The sequence below is a fragment of the Anthonomus grandis genome, chromosome 9, assembly GCF_022605725.1.
Source record: "Anthonomus grandis grandis chromosome 9, icAntGran1.3, whole genome shotgun sequence".
Classification (NCBI taxonomy): domain Eukaryota; kingdom Metazoa; phylum Arthropoda; class Insecta; order Coleoptera; family Curculionidae; genus Anthonomus; species Anthonomus grandis.
Window position 1 is genome coordinate 4283078 of NC_065554.1, and position 21831 is coordinate 4304908.

At 36.4% G+C, this 21831-nt stretch overlaps 1 long non-coding RNA gene across 4 annotated transcripts in view; it reads left to right on the plus strand.

The window, feature by feature from the left end:
* The first annotated feature begins 1923 nt into the window (after positions 1 to 1923).
* The window catches only part of LOC126740757 (uncharacterized), a 70350-nt gene continuing 50442 nt past the window's right edge, over positions 1924 to 21831 (plus strand). For 2 of the 4 annotated variants that reach the window (XR_007661986.1, XR_007661985.1), the window contains exons 1-3: positions 1946 to 2332; positions 12540 to 12678; positions 13123 to 13375. This is a non-coding gene — a long non-coding RNA (uncharacterized LOC126740757). Of the gene's footprint in view, positions 2333 to 12539; positions 12679 to 13122; positions 13376 to 21831 lie in introns of all 4 variants that reach the window. The other 2 variants (XR_007661987.1, XR_007661988.1) reach the window with 2 other exon arrangements.

Genomic DNA, 21831 nt, shown 5'->3' on the forward strand with positions numbered 1-21831 from the left:
TGTTAAACTCATCGGGAGTTACATTACATTTCGAATTACTAGGATCATTATTTTTTGTTTCGTTAATGATGTTCCAGATGGTTTTGGATTTGTTATGACTATTTCCTATTTTGTTTGTATAATTCGAGTGTCTCGCTTGTTTTATTTTAGTTTTATATTCCTTTATACGAATTTTTAGCCATTCTGAGAGTTCTAGAGTACTGTTATGTTATCTCTCAATCTCTTCAGTTCATTATTAAACCATTTTTTTTCTTTATTTGTGTTGAGAATTGTTTTAGTTTTTTTGGGAATATGAAAGTCTATAATAGACATTAGAACATTGAGAAATATTTCAAAAGAATTGTCAACGTTACAATTATCAAGTACCAACAACCAGTCAACGTTTAGTAATGAAGTAACACAGCGAGAAAATCTCTCTCCACAATACGGCCTGAACTCTAAGACCGTTGTGTGGGTGTTTTCAGAACTTTCATTTATTGATTCATATGTATTAGTAATAGCTATATGATCTGACATATAAGTGTCCCATAGAGTACATTTACAATTAATTGCACAATTTGTTATGCAGTTATCAAGGCAACTACTTTTTGTGGTTTTTGAGATTCTAGTTGCGCTATTTGCCAGAAATTTAAAGTCATATGTGCTAACAAGTTGGGTGAACTCGGCTGAAGTAAGGCTATCCGCTAGTAGATCTATATTAAAATCACCATAAATAAAGGTACGTTTGCGTCTATGGAATAAGAAATTTAGAACTGTATCAAGACTCTGAAAGAACACGTCCAATTTACCTGATGGAGATCTGTAGACACTGAAAACTACAACCTGGAAGGCTTCAATCTTCAAAGTGTGTCTCTATTGACATGTTGTCTATAGTTGGGATCTTCTTTTCAAGTAACGGTTCTCTGGTGCAGATAAGGACTCCACCTCCTTCTGCTTCAGTACGGCTGAAACTGTTGGATAGATGGAATCCAGGCAGAGAGTAACTTTCTACTGCTTGTTGAGGAAGCCAATGTTCAGATAGACAAATTATATCAAAATTCTTGTTTTCAATCTGGATTTCCAACTCATCCAATTTTTTTTGTCAAACTTCGGATGTTAAGGGACATCATTTTGAGATTGGAAGTCGGGTGTATGCGGACAACCTCCTCTAATTCAGATTCTGGTTCAGATTTTTTCGTCCATCTAAAAAATTCCGTCCAAGTGAGAAGTTAAACCTTTCAAATGCAACATTCTTTGGCCAGAAGGAATTGCTGTAGATGGTATCCTTTAGTTCTGGAGTCACTCCTACCATAAACTTTTTTTTGTCTGATTGGTTTTGTTTCGGGATACACTGTTTAACGTAGACATCAGTGCAATTGCTATGCTTGGTAACGTAATTTTTTATGTCCATTTTGGTGATAGTTTTATTAATTTTTGACAAGAAGACCCATACCCTTCTATTTTGTTGGGCAGACGTGGAATCTAATTGTGTTTCATGATCTTCTCGACTTCCCATTTTAAGGTTTTTTTTCCTAAAGGATCGACGTTCTTGTCTTCCTTGATTTTATTCGCAGCTTCGCCTCTTTGATAGGGATTCTGTTTTAGAGTTTTGAATGTGTTGCTTGCGAGATTTTTTGCCTTTTGCAAGCACCCACCCATCACCACCGCCAGGCTCGAAACCTGGAGTATCATCGTGCGGATTTTCAGAAGATTGTAATGAAGAGGCGGCATTGGACAGTCTGGGTACTGGGACCATACTCGAGCTACCGCTATCTTCACGTTGTTTAGTGACTGATAACATGTGATAATTAATTTCCACAAAAAAAAACTAAGTTTGTAGAGGTTTGGAACCTCTATGAATCGATTTAGTTATTAATTGTTAAATATCTGGACAAAAAAATTATTAAAATCACTTGGGAATTTCACGATTTAATGACAGCGGGCGCGGACTATAAATAGGTTGCTGAGAATAAGCGACATATGCTGCGTTCTCGATTCTGATAAGCGGCAGTCGCCTTCAGTTTTGGAGGTATGCTTTGGGGCTTATTTTGCATTTTCTTGGCGATTTTTATTTTTTAGCCTTTTTGCGATATTACACAGAACAATGTCAGTGTTTCGTGGATTCGGAAAACTGTTTTCGACCCAGTCCATGTTCAATAGAAACAAAAGCAATGCACAATGATGAAGAAACTCAAGGCTCCACAATCCCCTACACTTAGGAAAAAAACATATATTTAAATGTTTAGAAGGTGCGAAATATCTTTCAGATTTAATGAAGATTTCAGAAATATTTTTGCAATGGGAGCATCTTTTTTAATATCTTCAGAATCACTGAATTTTTCTGAGATGAAAGGTAAGCCTCTTCCATTGATTTATTTAGTATTTAGTTTTGAAGCCTGATTTGTTGTATGTTACAAATATAAAAATAATAACTGCTTGTCACAATAGCTTCTTAACAACTGAATGAGGGCCTTTGTAATGAAAATTAGAAACAGTTTTTTATTTTTTTTATTTTATTTATTTAATCAAAACACAGTATTAACCCTATTACAAAAACTCTAAATGTTTCTGAAAAATAAATAAAAACTAGCCTACCTAACCACTAATTATTAATTAACAATTATCTGAACAATTGATAATGCAATATTAGCTAAGAAAATGGTCACAAAAATAATGGTCATTAGGAACTGGAGTGTGAAGTTTATAAAGGCAGAATCAGAAAAAAAAATTGAACTCTCTAGGTCTTTTACTACTTCAGTGTACCTAAGATTAACATTATCTATAGGTAGTATAGGAGGAAATTACCTGTTTGTTTATTTTTTACAAATTAATGTAACTGTATTTAGTACCCACATTCAAAGCCAAACTATTACCAACACACTATTCACAGAATCTATTTAGATCATCTTGCAAGAAAACCATGTCTTGTTCTGAATTGATCAACCTATAAAACTTTAAATTGTCAGCAAACAACAAAAAATTTTCGAAGCAAACTAAAATATCTTTAACCTTCTGGTACTAACGAGGACTTATGTGACATAAATACTAATGTCGGACTCACACTCCGCATATCTTTTTTTCAGTGAAAAATTATCAAAAATTGCATATAACTATATTAGTCTTGGTGGACATATATAAACACATCAAATATAAATATATTTACACATTTTGAAGGTAAATTATTGAAATCCAAAAGCCCAGAAAATCTTTAATAAAAATAACAATTTCAAGCCAGGAAGTACAAACAATGAACTGATTTATACTGCATCATCTATGGTTAAGGAATTTACAGAAAATGATATGTTGATTTTAATGTTAAATGGTATTTGCTCATCATTCGATATTTTAAAAAAATTTATACATTTACACAGCAATAGTTTAGTGATGACAAGCCCTTACATGTATCCAAACCATAATGTAATTTATAATAGCAATAAGGCTCTCTATAAAATATTTCACGCCAATAATATTAATCTAAATAGAATTTTAGAGTCTAATCATGCCAGCAACTTTGGATCAGATTTGGCATTATTACTGTATACCCATATTTTAAAACATTTCAAAAGTAGCATTTCATCAAAAAATGTGTCCACAATAAAACCAAGTAATCAATCTGGACTTCTAGATACTGACTGTGATAGGGATTCTTTTTTATAGATAAATACACAGAAGATGAAGCTCACTCACATTCTATTAATAACATTGAAAATAAGCATGTGAAAAGTTTCAGTAGTTTTATTTTAAATATACAGTCTCTAAGAAATAAAATGGACAAGCTTCATCTTCTACTTGATTCATGTGATTTTCCTGATATTGTATTACTAACTGAGCACTGGTTAAAGCCTAACGAATGTTTCTTAATATCTGATTATATTCCTATATCAATTTTTTGTCGGCAACACTCCATACATGGAGGAACAGCTATTTTAGTTAAACAAACAATTGAAGCTTTTTTCTGTAAAATTAATAAGTATGATAGCTTTCTGTTGGAGAAGGTTTTTGAATTCTCCCTTTGTTTTTGTAAGCGATTTAATTTATATGTTCTTTGTGTTTATAGACCACCCATAGGAGATATTGGTATGTTCCTGGACAAACTTGATTCTCTATTATCCCAATTGTCTCTACACTCCATAGTTATATTGACTGGTGACTTTAATATTAACTTCACTGATGTAAGCTTGCCATCATATCATACATCCCTTTTAAGTATATTGGAATCTTATGACTTGAAGATGCATGTTCTTTCACCCACATGTATAACATCCTCATCTGCAACTACTATTGATTATTTGTGTACAAATTTAAATGATGTGTCATGTAGAGTACTCTCATCTGGTATTTCTGACCATGAAGCCATTCTTGCTAGGATTCCATGCAACACTGTATTTCCTTCATCTCATTATATAGGAAGAATTTTCAGCAGAGCAAATTTTAATGCTTTTTCTTCTACTGCAGCTTTGGTTAATTGGAATGCAGTTGAAATGGCTCCTGACTCGTTTACTTTGTTATTTCATGTGCTATGTGACAAGATCAATCAGTGTTTTCCTAAAAAGAGGCTTAAAATGAAAAATAGAAAACCATGGGTCACAGCAGGCCTCAGAACTTCAGCTAAAAACCTCCGTTTTTTGGCTAAGCTGTGCAAGTTTACAACTAATGCAAACATTATTCTTTATCATCAGAAATATCGTAGTCTATATAGAAAGACGATAAAAGCAGCTAAGGTTAAATATTATAGTGACCACTTGAATATGTCCTCAAATAGGCAGAGAGAATGTTGGTCAATTATAAATGACTTCAGGCATTCTCACAAGAAAGTTTCAGAACCAGAAGTAAGACCAAATAGTTTAAATGATTATTACTGTAATATTCCTCATTTATTGCTCAAGGATGTGAATACTAATATTGATCCTTTGCATTATATTCAACAAGTGTCAGTTCAAAATTCTTTTTTCTTTTATCCTGTTAGCCTTCCTGATGTTAGAGATGCAATTAAAAGCTTAAAAAACCATAAATCAGCTGGAGCTGATGGAATATCATCAAAATTACTACTCCTTTTGCCTGACTCAGCATTGAATGCCTTAGCTTCTGCCATAAACAATTCCTTTCATAATCTTTCCAGCATGTTTGAAGGAGGCAGTGGTTATCCCTCTTTATAAGGGTGGAGATGTGAGTGAGCCTTGTAATTTCCGTCCAATTTCTATATTGTCTACCCTCTCCAAGATAGTTGAAAAACTTGCAAAAATCAGAATTTTATCTTTTTTGCAACATAATTGCATTTTATCTGCAAATCAGTTTGGATTTCAAACGGGAAAAGGGACTCATGACGCTGTTTTCGGCTTTTTGGAGAGTGTCTATGTGTCGTTAAATTCTGGAGAGTCCGCGGCGGCAGTGTTTTGCGATTTATCCAAGGCATTTGATTGTGTAGATCATGGAATACTGCTGTCTAAGCTCAATAATTATGGCTTTAGAGGTGTGGCATTGCAATGGCTGGAATCCTATCTGTCTAATCGTACCCAAAGAGTTACAGTATCTGGATGTTTATCCGATTCCAGATCCCTTAAAACTGGAGTACCTCAGGGTTCAGTGTTAGGACCACTATTATTTTTGCTCTATGTAAATGATTTGGGTTCATTAAAACTGCAGGGCAAAGTGGTTCAGTTTGCTGATGATACCACCATTTTTTGGAATCATAGAGATTCTGATAATGTTAGAGCCCAGGTTTTTAAGGATCTTAAGTTTTTATCGGAGTGGTGTGCTGCAAACAGGCTTGTATTTAATGTGGGCAAAACCTTTATTATGGGATTTAAGTGTGACGTTCAGGGCCTTATGTTTAGTGAAAACTCCCCCTTGCAAAACAAAGAAAGCTGTAAGTTCCTTGGTATTACCATTGATGGTCGCCTTCGCTTCGAAGATCATATCCTAAATCTTGCATCAAAATTATCCTCTGGATGCTTTGCAGTAAGAATGGCGGGGCATGAGCTGGGAGGGGTAGTTGCACGTTCAGTGTACTTTTCTCTTATTGAGTCCCACCTTCGTTATGGCTTGCCTTTTTGGGGTTTAAGCAACAAGGGATTATTAAACATAATTTTTGTGATTCAAAAAAAGGCAGTTAGATACCTATGTTCCGCTGGGTTAAGAGATTCTTGTAAACCTCTCTTTATATCCCAAAAAATCCTAACTCTTTTTTCTCTTTTTATCTTAGAAACAGCTACTCTTATTCATAAATGTCCTAAACCTCCCTCTAACACTGGTCATATGACTCGCCAGGTTAACGATTTTCCCTTACCAATCCCTACATCCTCCCTCACCAAGAACTCACTTATATACCTTAGCAAAAAAATTTACAACCATGTTCCTCTATGTATCAGACAAATTTTAGAAGTTAAGAGATTCAAAAAGGAATTAAAATCACTTTTATTATCCAGGGCATATTATAGCCTTGACGATTTTTTCAATGATACCTTTTAACCTGTGCTCTGACATCATTTTAGTGTTTTAGTTTTGTTTCCTGTTAAATAATTTAATTTACTTCTTCTAAATTCTGTTTTATTGACAGCTTTACTTATTTTTTAATGAAATTTATCAAAAAGATGCTTTTTTTTTCTGAATCTGTTTTGTTATGATTAATTTTGGTAATGTGTGTAAATGTTATGGTAAAGTGTTTTAGATGTTATGTTTGTTTGAAATTTGAAATTTAAAGTAAATTTGGATTTTTTAGTTTTTAGGATGCTTGTACACAAGATTTTGTTGTCTTACGTAATATAGGACATTTTCTTTCTTTCTTTCTTTCTAAATTGTAGGAATCACAGAATCGAAACATATCATTATCAAAAACAAAAACAGAACTTCTAACAAACTTTCAACATAAACAAAAGATGATTACATTTCAAAAAACAAAAATAAAACTTTTAACCTAAACTCTGACTAAAATAATATAGTCAATCTTCGTCACTTTCACCAGCCATACAGTCACTACAAATGTAGTTGGCATGTTGCAAACAAATAGGTTTGTTACAGTATGCACAGCTAAATCTCGTTGGTCTATTTTTCTTTCTATCACAATAAAAGCAGCGTCATTTTATGTTTGCGGTTTCTGGTTTGGGTAACTCTTCTTGCAGTGGTAAATGTAAAATTTCTCTAAGGTGAAGTCTAATGGTATGTGGTATCCGATTATTAGTAGCTCTTTGTCGTATGTGTCCATCTAGTAACTGCATACCAAGATTCTCCAGAAATATTCTTCGAGGTGTATCATCCATATATTTTGAAGTTTATTCCAGCTATATTAAGTTGCATAAAAAATATAAACATTGGCCAGCAACGAGTAGCTGTGGCACAATCATAGGCTGCACACATCTTGTCCACTGTATCAACCCTGCCTTTGGTTTGATTGTAATCAACTATTATTTGTGGTTTTCCAGTTTCTTGGTCTATTTTGTCTTCATTATGTTGACAACATAAGCACATTTTTATTTTTATTGGGAATATACGATACGATACTATTTACTTTCCCCACCACTTCGAAAATACTGTAAATAGAGCTAATAAACTGCTTGGTTTTATCAAAAGATCTTGCAAAGACTTTACTAATGTGTCAGCATTAAAGACACTATATATTTGCCTGGTGAGATCTCTTCTCGAATTCTCCAATATTGTTTGGTCACCTCATTTTCTGATTCACATTGAGAGGCTTGAAAATATCCAGCACAAGTTTATCAGGTTTGCCAGATATACTCTTATGAAGTCAGGCCTGGATCTTACCTGTTCAGAGACCATGTCCTACCTGAGCATAAACTCCTTATCTAGTAGAAGGCAGTTCTTTGATGTTTGCTTTGCGTTTAAGGTTCTGAATGGTATTGTTAGAAGTCCGGAATGTCTGTGCCTTTTCTCTTTGCATGTATGTTCTTACACAACACGAGGTCAGGCGCTTCTCCACATTCCCTTTTGCAGAACATCCTATCTACTAAACAGTCCTATAAATAGAATAGCTTCTACAGTGAATAGATTTGCAAAAGATCTTGATTTTTTCAGTACATCTTTAAATAAATTTAAGTCGTCAGCTAGGGCAACTATCTTGGGATAGTGCCCTACTCCCACTCTTTGGATTAGGTTTAGCACAGTATTGTTTATTAGTATTATAGTTTTTACTTAAGACTACTGTTAATTATTAATAAGTACTTGAAATGTTATATACGTTGATGAATAAATAAATAAATAAATAAATAAATAAAAAAAACTATGGTTGCTTTGTCTTGAAATGCAAACATGCTTGACTGGTTAGGTCTTTAGCAGGTTGGACAAATTCAAGTGGAAGTTCTCTTTTATTCTTTCTAATAGTACCAAGAATCGTGAGTTTATGATTTGTTGAAAGGGCGTTAGCAACAGCCATGCTGGTAAAGAAATTGTCCATGGTAATGTTTCTGCTGCTTCCTGAGATGGGGTGACAAAGACGCAAAAGGAGGGAAACGTTATCAGTTTGAACTTCATAAGATCCAATCGGTTGATGCCCAACATAAATTTCCATGTTCGCAGTGTAAAACAATTTTGCGTCCACTAAAGAATATATTTTGATACCATATCGGTTAGGTTTATTGGGCATATATACTCGAAACCTGCATCTCCCTCGGAATGCCACCAACATTTGATCCACTGTTGTGAGCTCGGAAACACAAAAATATTTAGACAAATTAGAATTGAATGAATCAAAGATCTCCCGGATCGGTGCTAATTTGTCATATTTTTGTCTCTCTATTCTAGTATTTTTATTTTCCAAACGAATATACTGCAACAAAAATCTGAATCTTTCCCGAGACATTGTCAAACAAAATATTTCCATGGATGTTCCATTTGTTCTAAATAAGTCGGAGGCATTTACCCGACTATTTTTTGACATCGAACATATATAAAGCAATCCTATAAGCGCTTTCAACTCAATAATGTCTGTGGGCCTTGCTGATCGGTTGTTTGGATTTAAATTGCACATTCCAATGTAGATATTTGTATTATCAACAATGACTTGTAACATTTCATTTGTGAAAAATAGACTCCAGATCTCTGCGGCAAATTTTAACCCTTTTGCATTTCCCTTTACCCCAGGGAGAAACTTGATAATATTTAGGGCGCTTGTCCGTACCTGAGAATTTCCTGGATGCTTTCTCCACTTAGTTTGGCCATCTTTTCCAATGTAATATGCAGCTTTTTCGTGCGCCACTTCTTCCATTATTTCATCTGGAAGATCCAAGATGTTGTTTGGGTCATTAATATCTTGCTCATCATCCGTGTTATGATCTTGAGTCTCTTCATCATCATCCTGCAAACTCGAGTCGTCATCAAATGGCTCCTCATCAGTCGCAACCTCATCGAAGAGTTGGCCAAGATATTGTTGTTTCCTTTCGTATTAACATTATTCGTATTCATATTAACCACTGTAATCGAATATTTAGGTTTGTTAATTTGCAAAAAGCAGAAATTAATTAAAAATTGTTACCTTAAAAAATTAGCATCAACACTAACGTGCGGAGTGAGAGTCCGCATAAGAGCCTAACTCCAACACGAAGCACCCTACTCTGTTTACCACTTAACACTAAATTGGAGCCCCCAATCGCAACAGGTACTGAGCGGTACCCGGAATTCTTCGGTAAATACCGGCCAATTTTCGACCATGCGGACTCGCAGTCCGCACATTAGTACCGGAAGGTACTAGCATCACCAATTTGTACCTGCTGAAATTGGGCAGAAAGAAAAGTGACAAACCAGGCCACCAAAATCTGAATTAAAGCCAAAAAGTCTCAATTTTTCCAGTAATAAGTTGATGGTGTCAAATGCCTTGGAAAAGTCTGTATTATTACATCCACTTCCTCACCCCTCTCCAAAGCATTCAACAGAGCACCCTGATTCAACAACAAGTTTGTAATGGAAGACTTGTCACGACTGACGCCATGCTGTTCACTTAACAGAAGTTCTTTGCAGTAAAAATTAATTTGGTTGTAAATAAGACTGTCTAGAAGTTTTGGAATGGCAGACTGTACGCACACACTCCTGTAATTGATCATCAACAGCACCACATTTGAATATAGGCATAATAAAACATTATATTATAATTATATTATAATATAATAAAACACAAAGGCATAATGAGTTTTCACTGGGATGGAAAACAGTCAAGTCAAATGACCTACTGGATAAAATAAAGAAGGGATAAGAGAAGGCACATACACATTTTCTCAAAAAATAATTGGGTATACCATCAGGGCCAGCACTAAGTTTAAGGGGTAATCAAAAGATCTTAATAAAAATGAATCCAACAGATAATTTAGGATTAGGAATAGTCATGTTTAGACCAGCCTGCCGAGAAGGTAAGACATTATTATCACCATTATAGACAGTAGAAAAAATCGGGCAAACCTCTCTGCAATTTGCTCACAACCAGCAAACTTGCCATTATTATAGGTCATCAAATCAGGAAGCCTATTTGTGGCTCTAGCTTATTAAACTTATACCAAAACCTTTTGGGGCTTGTATAAAGTAATTGGTCCAAATTTGAAATAAAGTTCTGGTAACAAGCCTCCATTAGAGTTTTGCACCTAGCTCTAAGATCTGAAAAGACTTTGTAGTCTGCAACAATATGACTAGACTGATATTTCTTATCTGAAATTTTCTTTTGCTGGATCAACTACTTTAACTCCCCTGAAAACCAACTGAGAAAAGATGAGGTTTTAAATTTCTTAAGAAGCACAAACAAAGCTATAGCCATATTCAATATAAATTGAAAATATGCTTGAAAAAACAAAATGCATTCTTGTTAACAGAGCCAAAGAAATACAGTTATAACTAAAATAAAATAAAACAATAAAATTATAATGTTATACTAAAAAAATAATACATGAATACATTGAAATGAAGATAATAAAATTAAATTTAAAAGATGTGAGTTGCAAACATATTTAATAATTTGTATTAAAATACTTTAGAAAAATATTCTGTAAGGATATAGTAGCCCTTTTTTAACAAAAAAGCTTTGGTAGAGGGCCTAAATGCCAAGCGGTTGTTACTTTGGCGTATGGATAAGGGTAGGTGATTGAACATTTTCTTTCCATTATACACCACTGATTTTTTTACTTGTTCAGACCAGAGGATTGGCAATCTAATATAAAAGGCATGCCAGGTATTATAACCTATATTCTCCACAATTAGTTCACCCGACAGTTCACCATTATGTTTTTTAAAAATCAAGCAGACTGTTTCCAAAATAAAAATACAGTACGAAGTAAGAATTTTGTGTCTAACAAATAAGGAACGACAAGTCTCTCGAGGACCGACCCTAAATAAACATCTAATAGCCCTCTTTTGCAACATAAATACCTTGTTAAAGACAATACTGAGAACGTGATCCCCAAAAACAAATACCATAACGAAGATCGAATTCAATTTAAAAAAATATGCTCTAGCCACTGAGATGTTTAAATTATTCACAACGATGTGAAGAACATAACAGCCAGAGGAAATTTTATCACATAATGTGCTTATATGAATTTAAAATTTTAACCCAGAATCAATATACAACCCAAGAAATTTGCTCACATTAGCAGACAATACTATATTATTACTTAAAAAGACATCATTAAATGCACATTTGAATTTCAAAATATTTGTTTTAGAAATATTACAGAACAGCTTATTAGCATCACACCATCTTTTTACCTTACATAAATCCGTCCGAATATTTGCCTCAAGCCGCTCACGATTCTTATTTTGCCACAAAATGGTGGTATTGTCTGCAAATGGCGATTTTAAGCCATTTATTGAAATATAAGGTAAATCATTAACATAGATTAAGAATACTGGATTTTTACTGGATGTTTTTATACCTCTTGTAATCCAAGGTTTCTTTTCTGTATGTTTCATAACTGTTGGGATATGTATGGGTAAAGAATCATTAAATAATACACATAGAGTATTGTGGAATTCCTGAAGTGGATCATCAGAGCTTAGGGAATTTTCCCAATGGTCTCCATACAAATTAAACTGAATCTTTCAAAATTTCTTTTGGAAAATATACGACCCATCCTTTTTTGAAGTTTACCTTGACCATAATGTTCAAATGGCAATGATGCATCAACATGAGGCCTTCTGGAAAAATTGGAAATAACCAAAGCCAAGAAAAGCTCAATCCTAGACTGGGTTCAGACGTTTTTAATTTTAAACCGGGACTTATTTTTAGCAATATTGGCTGACATACTTCACTTCTACTAGAAATATCTCCAAAGACCTGGTAGCGCAGTAGTTTACATTGCTTAACCGACGTGTTTTTCGAGACTAGCAGTAGGTTCGAAGCTCACTTAGGACAATAATTTTAAATTTTTGTATTTCTTCAATTTTAATTTACTTGTTTTGGTTTTTTTACAAACTTGTGGCCTATCACATTCTTAAGAATTTATTTTAATTAGCGTGTGTGTATAATGTTACCATAAAGCATGTACTGTTTGTAGTCAAGTTTTAAGGTACTAATTTTATCTAACTTGAAAGTTGTTATTGTATTTATATTCTTTGTTTTTAATTTTTAGGCCTGATGATGCTCTTAATATGAGCGAAACACGTGTAACCTACTGTTAATAAATACTTTTGAGACCGAGACTTTGTGTAGTTCCGTTTAGAATATGAACAGTAATGTTGCTGGTCCTCTCAGCACGTTCATTTATCTCAGTAAGTAAGGAATCCGTATCTGACATATAATAAAATATTAAAAATTTAAGTCAAAGCTCAAAATTATCCCCTAAATACTCTGACAATCTATAGTAAGCCTTCCTCAGCACCAAGCGCTTTAATTCCCCTGCGAATTTATTCTTGCCTTTAATTTTTCAAATCAAAGAAGGAAGATGCTTAAAAAAATTAAACTAAAATAAATTAAGGAATTCTTTGTAAATGTTGAGTGTATACCTCACTTAACCTTAACAAAGGGTGCAATATGAGAACTTCTCGTAAATTAGAGTTATTAGCATTTATGACTGAATTAAATTTAGAGCGGATCAAACAACAGGTTCTAGAATAGACAAGGATGGCAGTGTTAATATTTTTTGAGACTGAAAAAATGGTTCGCAAGATTGACAACGATTTAACCCACACATAAATCTAACCGTTCGTTTTTAGAGAATAAAAAGCCCCAGAAGCAAATGCCATATCGTAGATGAGACTCGACTAGGGCATAATTAACATCCTGGCACCCAATTCACAAGCTACCACCCTCACAGCATAGCAACCATGAGCCACCCTCTTTCCTATCTTAGTGATGTGCGTCGAGAACTTTAATTTTGAATCAATCCAGATACCCAAGAAATTGTGAACTTCCTGAACCTCGAGAGGTTCAGAATTTAAACTGGAGACCGGCAACTGACACTTAAAGGTTAGTATATTTGTTTTAGAAACATAGTTAGATGTAGATGCTATTTTGATGTATTGTTCCATGAGACAATAATGTAATCAGCAAACATAACAAATTCTCCATAGATCTTCAGATTTGGAAGGTGATTAACAAACATTAAAGGTCCTAATACATTACCTTGAGGCACACCTACAGTGATAGGTTGACATTTTGAAGTGCTATTTTGTAACACTACTGCCTGTGATCAACAGAATCGAATGCTTTCGTGAAATCACAAAATATGCTGCCGCTACACTACCCTCATTGAGGGTTAGATAAAGCTGTCTTAGAAATGAAAAAATTGCATCGTTTGTACTTAGATAGTTTTGAAAGCCATGTTGTGATGTTGATAAAACCTGATTTCTCTTAAGAAAATCCAGCATCCGACTTTTGAGTTTTTTGACAATTTTTGAAATTCTTGGTAAGAGAGAAATTGGTCGATAGTTGGAGGGAGATTCAGTATCACTTTTCTTAAGGGTAAAACCTTGGCAAATTTGGGAAACACACCTTTGATTTGCGGTTTCTAAAAAAACAAATTTCTGAAATCCCATCCAGAGGAACTCTTATTTTGAATCCTTTGCATTACACTTATTATTTCCGCTGCATCAGTAGGAAACAGAAAAAAAGATTGCGAGATTGGGTTATCCTTAAATTTTCACGGGTCAGCAGTGCCTGAAGATGATAACATAGTGTTTCTCACATTAGCAGCAATAGCGATGTAAAAATGATTAAATAAATCAGCCTTTAAATTTGTATAGGGACAAGATGCATTCCTACCCGTTAAATCCCCTACAACACACCAGCTTTCACGCTGTTTATTTGTAGCGCCACTCAAACGGTCATTAAAATATCTCTTCGTGGCAAACTTGATGGTTTTTCTGTACTGTAACGAAGTTACAAGATTTTGTCTTTATTTTATAGTAATAAGGGTTAGCCCAGGCAGTATTTTATAAGAAAACTTAGATAATTTTGCTCCGTTAACATTTAACCTCGAATTTTATAATTTAAATAACAAAAAGGTACTTTTCAAGATTTACCTGTGAGTCATGAGGGACTTATAATTGTAAACATACATAAAGAAACCAACTTAAAGAGGTTTGCAGCCGCATAGTATCATGGAAAAGTTTGATTTCTTATAGGTTATACATAGTTCTCCGTTGACTATGTTGTAGTCCCTGGCGTTGTGGATAATAAAGAACCACAAATGCCTAAAACTGAGAGGGTTTTCATCACTATGCTTCCAGTTTTCCGGTTATTTTCATAAAATTTTCCTTTCATGCGGTTGCATTATTTACATGTTCTAGTTTGCAAGTTTCAAGGTTTACCTACCTTGGGAAGCCTAAATGAAGGGGCATGCCCGGTGTGGCAAAATATAATATAAAATATATTTCCGTTTCCCGCGGTTTTCCTGAAAAGCTGTGTAGCGCGTAACTCGGTTCAAACCAATTTATTTCCAACCCGTGTGAGTCATACCTACTATCCAACCACAAAAAAAAATTACTAAGTCCAGACAAGCAAATTTTGTTTTAAAAGATTCAGAGATTTGGTGGCCGCCAGCTTTTAGACAGTGGAGAAGGTAGTGGGAGAAATTTTAATAAGAGCGCCACTTGATTTAAATATTTTACACCAAACCCTGATACATTATGATGGTAATATAAGCCCCCCTTAATCAAGAAAATGATGACCTATATTTATGCCTGTACCTAGACCCTAAAAGCTGAAAATAATTTGGGAAAAACTCAAATAACAATCCATAGGTCCACCAGATTGATATAATCATCCAAGAATTTACATAGTCACTTCCATTTATATAAAAAAATTAAATTCCACTAAGATATTTAAATTTAGATAATTATTCAAAATGTAATACTGTAGTAATTTTAAGTAAATAAAAAAAATTGATAAAAGAATTAAGAGTTACTTGAGGTATGCTTAAGGCGAGGAATTAGTAAGGAAAAAAAAACAAATCCGCACTGAACTACTGTTCAAGGGGAAAATCCAAAACGTGATCATGTGTTGTTTACAAGAAGTATATTTTTGGAACCTAATTCACAATACCTCACTGGCCCTAAAATACCTTTTACAAACTAGTCAAGTCACATTAATCTAAATAAAACTTTTAAATGGTAAGGTTTGACTTTGAAAGCCTATTAATGGTATGTTGGTGCAATAAAACCTATTAACCAACAACCAACATTATGACTAAATATGTTATTTGTAGCAAGTAGCCGATCCCTTACAAGGTGGTCCGGGCTCAGTGTCAAAATCAATTATGTCGATGCTCGACTCAAATGAAAACCCTTAGGTTAATATTAATAGACTTAGCAAGAACCCCTTAACGTTTTTGTTTTACATAAAAGAAAATAAACCTATAAAATTCAAATTAATAAATCAACCCCCAACCCTAAATCAAATCGTTCAATAAGGGAAAAATAAAATAAAATGTGCAAAAACTTGCGTGTCCTCTAATCTCTTGTGTATTTTGGCTAAGGTAGTTTAACTCGACAGCTCTGGAACCAGTCAGCTACAACCAGGGTAACGCCCACATGGGCAAGTCGATTTCAGGCAAGTTTCAATCCAAAAGCGCAGAGCCACAGTACTGAGCATTGTACTGTGGCTCTGCGCTTGTCCAGGCTGTGTTGAGGCCCACTTCAGCCGGTTGCCAACAGTGTTGGGATGACCAGAAGAAACCAGAGAATAGGGAGAGACCAGAGAATAGAGGAGAGAATGAGAAAAAGGAGAGGCCTCTAAAATAGAGGACAAAAAAAATCAGTACAATAAACACACAATCAATTCTATGGCAATTACCAACATGTTGCTACATACCTAAGGTGGTGAGCGAGGCCTAGAGTCTCGTTTTGTGGTTAGAAAATTTCAAAATCCCATAAATGGTGTGGGAGCAGCCGACCAAATCCAAAAATATCAGGTCAATCCAAAATCCTCTCGGCTACAACTTTCCACTAGACGTTCATCAAATTAAACCCCAAAACTTGGGAGGAATATTTTTCCATTCAACCGAATTCCCGGCAAGATGAACTTAAATTTTCCTAAAAACCACAAAATGTCGACCGACCAGACACTGGCAGTGAACTTGTCACTCTCTCTCTTCGACACGATCTGACCCTGCCTCTTGGTGCAAACTACGCGGAGCCTCACTTTATCAAAATAGAAATTCCGCAATACCACAGCAAAATGATACTGCTCGGATACTAAAACATGGAAAACTAACCAAATTTTCCCAACGGGGCTACGAAATTCCAATTTTCCTCTTACGTCGCTCTGCCTGATTTATGACGCTCCGTCATCCGCCAAATGGAAACCAAACTTCAATGGGAAACAGCAACGCTGCCAAACCTCCACAACAACAAGTGTGTCAATAGTCATTACTGTCAATCACAGTCACTGTCAATCACAGTCACTGTCAATCGGCTAGTAGGGTTAGAAACCAGATATCAAGGCACGTTTATTTACTAAAACTTAACTTGAAGAATTGAAGGGAAATATAGCAAGCAAAACTGGGGAGGCCAATTTCAAATCAATTAGGATACCTTGCCCAACATGATCCCGCTATAGAAGAAAGTATTTGTAAGTTTTCCTACACTAACGGATCACCATCTAAAAGGTCTTATTTACTCCACTCATAGCGCAATCTGTGACACAACAGCACCCTCTAGAAGTCCCTCCATACCCCAGACATATACCGGCCTCATAGAAACTCTTGACAAATAAATCAAAGGTCAGAAAGTTCCCAACACCATTTACATGAATAGGGACTAAGGAAACATAATACAACTAACTCCACCGAGGTGTGCTGACAGGATAGGGTAGGTAAATACATTCCTAAAAATAATCAAACCCCAAAAGCCTAAAAAATAAATTGCATTGCTATCAAACCCCAAATTCCATTTATAAAACTGTAAATCACACAATCCTTCCAAGCCGATACCAAAACCCATAAACTTTTGCCCGAATTTATATGAAATCCCATGTTACTTGCTTAGGGCAAAATCTGCATGTAACAGCCGGTTTTCTTGTACACATGTGACTAGCTTTTTTCCCGCTGTTTTCACCTAGAAATACCCGGTTTTGAGAGCTGAAACTAAGTTTGTTTACCATATAAGGTCATAGCCTATAACCGTTTTCATGAGGAAAAACTCTATTTTCATTAAGTTTTCCCAATTGCATTTTTATCCCACGATTGATTCCGAGGATGATCGTGAGTCGTCGGCATCCAAATTCCTGCGATGGGTATAAAAAGGTTCCAGGTCCACCAACGTGAGACAATCAGTTGGCAGTTGGCAGTTGAAGAGTCAGAAGCAAAAGCAGAGCAGCAAAAGCAAAAAACCCATCCATCCAAAACGGCGGACAACAGCGTCAACTCGCCCCCCATAGTCAGTGGGGGGCCAAACCACCGACGACAGACACGTCAACTCACTCAAAATGAGCCCTCTAACACCGAACAAACAGAGAAAAGAGAAAAGCAAGATAACTTAGAGCGGGGTAAGTCTCTAGCAGGCAGTCCTTACCCCTTCCAAAAACCTCTTCTTGAAAGAAGATACTCTAAAACCCCATCCCTATCCTTAAACCCCGATCAGAATATTGAATCAGGAAAATTTAACAGCACTAAAATGTACAAAACAATCTGCGATAGCCTCCAGACGGAGGTTGATATACTGCGGTTGGAAATTGAAGATTACAAAACTCTTGGAGATGAAAATTTACAACCCAAAAGTAAACTAAGAGACACTCAAGAAGAAGTCAAACATCTTAATGAACAAAACCGTATCTTCAATTCCCAACTGCAGATAATGCATGATATGAATATGGAAAAAATACTTAAAATTAACGAAAAGTTAGAAAATGATAACAAAAATTTTGCCGAGCAGCTGGGGGCGTTGAGGTACCGGCTAAACGACAATAAAAAAAAAGAAGAAAATCCTAGAAAAAGATCAAGAAAAGATGCAAACATCTCCTCCCCGCGAGAGGAGGAGATGTTGCAAGAAAACACTGACACGGACGAAGAACCTGGTCCTTCAGCGCTCCCAGTTGCTACGACGGATAACAATCTGGGAAAGCGGGACGAATCACCGGAAAAAAAATCCACTCTTCATGCCTTTGAATAATCTCTCAATTGCAGGAAACGGGAGGAGTGCTGAACCTAGCAGCTCAATGATACCCAAAGTTGTCATCAGAGACACTACTAACTGGGCAAAAAAGTACCAAATTATTATGGAAAACAAAATTAACATATTAAAGGAGAGGCTAGGTTTGGCACTCTTCCCAAAAACGACCCAGGATCACAGAAACCTGACTGCTCTCCTCAGAGAGAGGGAGATGGAGTTTCACTCCTTCCTAGAGAAGGACAGGAAACTAAATCTGATCCTGAGAGGATTTGATAGAAATTTCGATCTGAGAGAGATAGAGGAAGCACTAAACCGGATGGGATTAGAGCCCGAAGAAATAGGCTGGTTTAACACCGGCGCAGGCCGAAAAAGGCAAACGGATCTCATCCGGTTTCTAATCAGCAAAGAGCAGGAAAATATCTATAAAGTCGATAACCTCCTGAACATAAGGGTCCGAGTAGAGCACCTTAGAACATATAAAATCAACAATATAAGACAGGTGGGGCAGTGCCATCGCTGTCAGGAATTTGGACACGACGCGAGCAATTGCAACGCGGGGCCGCGCTGTCACAAATGCAAAGGCAAACACATATACACAGAATGCAATAAAGAACGTGCAGCACCGGCCAAGTGTTGCAATTGCGGCGGCGACCACCCGGCTAGCTATTGGCGCTGTCCCAAAAATCCTTACTATATAAACAGCAAGAAAAACTTCGCTGAAGCATTAAAAAGAGTGCCCATCTCGGGCCCGATGTCCAGGGGGACGGAGACAATAAAACAACCCGATCTGGAGGCTAAACAGATTGAAATACCAGTACAACACAACACTACATCAACATAACAACTTAATCTCAAAACTAAATAAATTAACATCAATCCCAGCATTAAAATTATTATTGCCTTAAAATCCTCGTCACTTCTTTACAAAAACAAAAAAAAATATATAAAAAAATACATAAATAAATAAAAAGACAACACCGGCCCAAAATCGACGAGCTGGGTGGGCGTGTCCTAGACCTGTGAATCCAACCAGTCCCAGCCGCCCACCCAGTGCATAAATACGACCAACGCTTCCTCATCCCAATCAGTTAACGGCAGTTGGGGCAGTTAGTTGGCAGTTGGCAGTTGGCTGGCGAGAATCCAACAAAGTCTTGTGGACTCTTTTAATGCTAAATACTCAACCGCCATGATCACACTCGACATCGAGAAAGCTTTCGACCGGGTGTGGCATGGCGGATTGATATACAAAATGGTAAAATTCGGTGTGTCCGCCGGAATGGTAAAATTAATCCAAAATTATTTAAAAGGTAGAGCTTTTACCGCCAAAATTGGCGATAAAACTCTTCCATATAGAGAAGCGAGAGCAGGGGTGCCCCAGGGCTCCCCACTCTCCCCAACACTGTTCAACATTTACCAGGCGGACATACCGAAGAATGATCATTATTCACAGTTAGCACTTTTCGCTGATGACACCTGTGTTTTCGCCAGTTGCAAATATCTGGACCAGATAAATGCTTATATACAGAGCCACATAGATAAACTCTGCTTATGGGCAAAAACATGGAAGATAAAGATCAATGAAGACAAGACGGAGGCAATTTTAATTACAAATAAAAGAGATCGTGACATTCCAAACTTGGTGGTATTGGGCACAGAGGTTCCCTGGAAGAGCGAGATTCGCTACCTAGGGGTCTTTTTTGACAACAAAAACAATTTCAGTTTTCACATCAAAAGGCAGCTTAATCAATGCAATGGCTTGGTACAGAAACTTTACTCTTTTCTGGGTCGAAGGAGCAAGATGTCGATTGAGAATAAACTCCTGATTTATAAACAAATCATTAGACCTACGCTCCTCTATGGCTCATGCGTGCTAACAAACATAATAGAAACAAACCTCACAAGACTAGAAAGATTTCAAAATAAAACTTTAAGAACGATCACAAATGCACCTTTCTATGCAAGGAATATAGATATAAGAGAGGATTGCCGCATTGAGACCATAGAGGAGTTTATAAAAATGAAACACATCAAATTCAAAGAGCGTATAAGGTCCCTCGAGAATGAAGAACTGAAAAAATTCTTTTTAAAATGGCGAGAAAACCGGCCGTGGAGCGGCCTTTTCTCATAAAAATAACCTACAAAAACATCAAGCCCAAACATAGCGCAAACTGTCTATTCTCCGACACCGCAAAAATCGACCTCATTCAAGATGCCATTGACGGTCAAAACCTAAATTACACCGCGTAAAATGCTGTGCTCTCTCCGCTACAAAGTGCACCGTAAAGGATCAGCAGTTTTCGCTTTTGGGGGGCGTGGCCTGCGCTTGGGCGAGCCACCAATCCCAGAGCGACCCAAAGGTATAAATATAACCCACCTTTTCACGTCCCGACAGTCGATTCCCATGCTCCGCGCCTTACAAACCAAAGCACTCTGATGCGACCGCATAAACAAAAGATAGGCGCCTAAATGTCGGTAAATTAACAGTCAGAAGACCGGCAGGAGCCATGTAGCTAGTCCGGAAACATTAGTGCCAAGATGATAGTTGGCAGTTGGCAGTTAGACGAGCAGCTAGTTGCAGTCAAAAACGGCAAACCTACTAACCTAAACCAAAGCAGAATACCAAAAACCAACCAGAAACGGCGGAAAACAGCGTGAACTCGCCCCCCATAGTCAGCGGGGGGCCAAACCACCGACGTCAGAGACGCCAGAGCACAAACGAAAATAAGAAGCGAGAACAACTAGAGCGGGGTAAGTCTCTAGCTGGCACTCCTTACCCCTCCCAAAAACCTCTCCTTGAACGGAGATACCCAAAAACCCCCACCCAGTCCTTAAATCCTGCCCTTAACATGGAAGCAAAAAGTCCAATATACAGTGCTGAGGTTTATAAAGATAACTGCACAAGCCTTGAGTTTCAGATAAAAGACCTGCAATCGAGAATTGAAGAAAAAAATTTAAAATATAAAACGCTCGAAAGCGAAAACGAAAGACTCAAAAACAAACTTAAAAACACTGAGGAAGAGATCGATCTCCTCAAGGATCAAAACCGCATCTTCAATGCTCAATTGCGGGAAACAAATGATAATATGGAGAAAATATTAAAAATAAATGAAAAGCTTGAAAATGATAATAAAAACTTTGCCGGGCAGCTGGGAGCGCTGAGGGAGCAGCTAAACGACAATCAAAAAAAAGAAAACACACGGAAAAGATCCAGAAAAGAGGCTAACTCTCCTCCCCGCGAGAGGAGGAGATGTTACAATCTGAAGATTCCGAATCAAACACTGATACGGAAGAACCTGGTCCCTCAGCGCGCCCAGA